This window comes from Manihot esculenta, unplaced genomic scaffold (genome assembly GCF_001659605.2).
Source record: "Manihot esculenta cultivar AM560-2 unplaced genomic scaffold, M.esculenta_v8 Scaffold64, whole genome shotgun sequence".
NCBI classification, from domain to species: Eukaryota; Viridiplantae; Streptophyta; class Magnoliopsida; order Malpighiales; family Euphorbiaceae; genus Manihot; species Manihot esculenta.
In genome coordinates this window covers 1,735,268-1,737,767 of record NW_025215481.1, presented here as the reverse complement: position 1 = coordinate 1,737,767, position 2,500 = coordinate 1,735,268, and positions in this window count along the sequence as shown.

Below are 2,500 nucleotides of genomic sequence, written 5' to 3'. Positions count from 1 at the left end.
GCCAGCAAGGCCGGGGCCTGGGCATGCGCTAGGCCATACGTGGGCATCGGTATAGCCTGCAAATAAGCTTGTTAGCCCCCTCTCCACCTCTACCTCTCGATTTGACATCAAATCGAACCGGTTCGAATCGATTTGGATAAAAATTGATTTCGATCGAACCGATCTGATTCGGTTCGTTTGGTTGGGTTTTTTAGTGGATTTTTTAATTTTTCACACCTTATTTCTAATATTCTAAAATTTAATTGAAATATTTTGAATTTGATTATGGTTTAATCTCCCTGTATTATTGAAAATAATAATATACTGTTATCAATAATTGGTTTGATTCGATTTTTTTTTTAATTTTATCTAATCGAACCAGAGTAAGTAACATCCCAAATACCAGTGCGCTGCTCCTCGCCAACGGGCCCGTGGCGCATTGCTGCTGCACGGGGATCTGTGCTCAGGAAGGCGCCTACGGGCCCGTGGCGCCTTGCTGCTGCACGGGAAACTGTGCTCAGGAAGGCGCCTACGGGCCCGTGGCGCCTTGCTGCTGCACTGGGAACTGTGCTCAGGAAGGCGCCTACGGGCCCGTGGCGAATTGCTCCCACGCCCAGTAGCAGCCAATTGGCCCGTGGCTCCCTCCTGCTGTGCCCATTGCTCCCCAATGAGCCCGTGGTGCAACGTTGGGGTTGATGCTATTTGCACATGTTTTGCAAAATGAGGTTAGCATTGGTAAACAAGTATATCCCGTTGGCCAACCACCAGGCCAAAAGAGGTTCACGCGGTCAATTAATTGTACACTTCAACGAGCAAAGCGTGCCATTGTTTTCTGTACTGAACAAGCTCAAGCTTGAATACTTATACAATGACAATATCTTTCAACACACGAGAAAAAATATTGACCAACATTTTGCAATGGTTGGCTCACATGCTTGGACGCACACTTGCCATCATCGCATGGGCAATGAAAATCTATGGAGTGATTCTCTTTTACTCATTGAGACTATGAACCAATTATTGCAACCTCTATGAGTTTTTATCTATTTTATCTCACATTGCAAAAAGAACACGAAACAATATGTTGTGAGATCAAGAGCACTACCTCCTCCATTTACTTTTCCTATAGCCACCATGCATGCCCAAAATTGGCAAGAATTGTGACACAAGCCAATTCTCTTTGAAAAGTTTTAAAAAATCACCAAATGACAACTCAATTAAATTTGTTATATTTTTCTAAGGTGCCACACAAAATTTGGTGATTTTCTGACGAGTTATGTTTTTTTTATGATTTTCTGAATTTTTAACACTTAAAAAATAAAAAAAAATACCTAGACTGGATAAAAAATTCTCAAAATTTTTGTAAAATTAGATTATATTCTTCTAAATATATCTGCAAAATATCAGGTCAAAATACCTAAAATTGAATTTTTTAGGGGGTGTGTCACTTCAAACATTGTCATGTCACCTCATGTATTGTCATGTCACCCCATGCATTGTCATGTCTCCGTGCAAAGTTTAAGAAAATCACCAAATAACAACTCAAATAAATTTATAATATTTTTCTAAGGTTCCACAAAAAATTTGGTGATTTTCTGACGGGTTTTCTATTTTTTATGATTTTTTGAATTTTTAACACTTAAAAAATAAAAAAAAATACCTAGACTCGATAAAAAATTTTCAAAATTTTTGTAAAATTAGATTACATTTTTATAAAGGTATCTGCAAAAAATCAGGTCAAAATACCTAAAATTGAATTTTTTAGGGGGGGTGTGTCACCTCAGACATTGTGATGTTTCCTCCTGCCACAGCCCAACTTGTTCCTAAGGCTCTTTAGGGGGGTGTGGGTAGTCACCCCCCTGGGGGGGCCAGCAAGGCCGGGGCCTGGGCATGCGCTAGGCCATATGTGGGCATCGGTATAGCATGCGAATAAGCTTGTTAGCCCCCTCTCCACCTCTACCTCTCGATTCAACATCGAAAAAAATTCTCGGGCGTGGTGGACCCGGTGGGGCCCATCCCGGGCCCGGTGGGGCCCATTCCAGGGCCATTGGTGACAGTTCAAGGAAATGATCCGGTGGTTTATCCCAATGCTTGGGCGTGTTAAATGGACGCTGGTGCAAGGTGTGGGCATGGCATTTGTGTGTTGTGCCCGCGCCGATGTGCGAGTTTCCAGGTGATGCACTGGGCTTCGGGATTTTGTTGTGCTAATATTTCCATCCAACTCGGCGGTCAGTACCTCAACTCCGACGACGAACTCAGTGCTATTGGGGCCGATCCCCATGCTTGGAGTATCAATTGGATGCTTGTGCAAGGCTTCGGTGTGGCATTCTAGTGCCGTGCTTGGGTCAACGTGCTGGCGGAAATGCGATGCAATGGGCATGGTGTGAGTTCCTGGTGGCATAGACTTTTGAGGCGTTTGGGTCTGGCGACAGGGCTGAAGCTATTGGGGTCGAAGGCTTTGCCGGGGGGTGTCAAATGGAAGCCGGTTCAAGGTGTGGATGCCGCACTCTGAACACAGGCG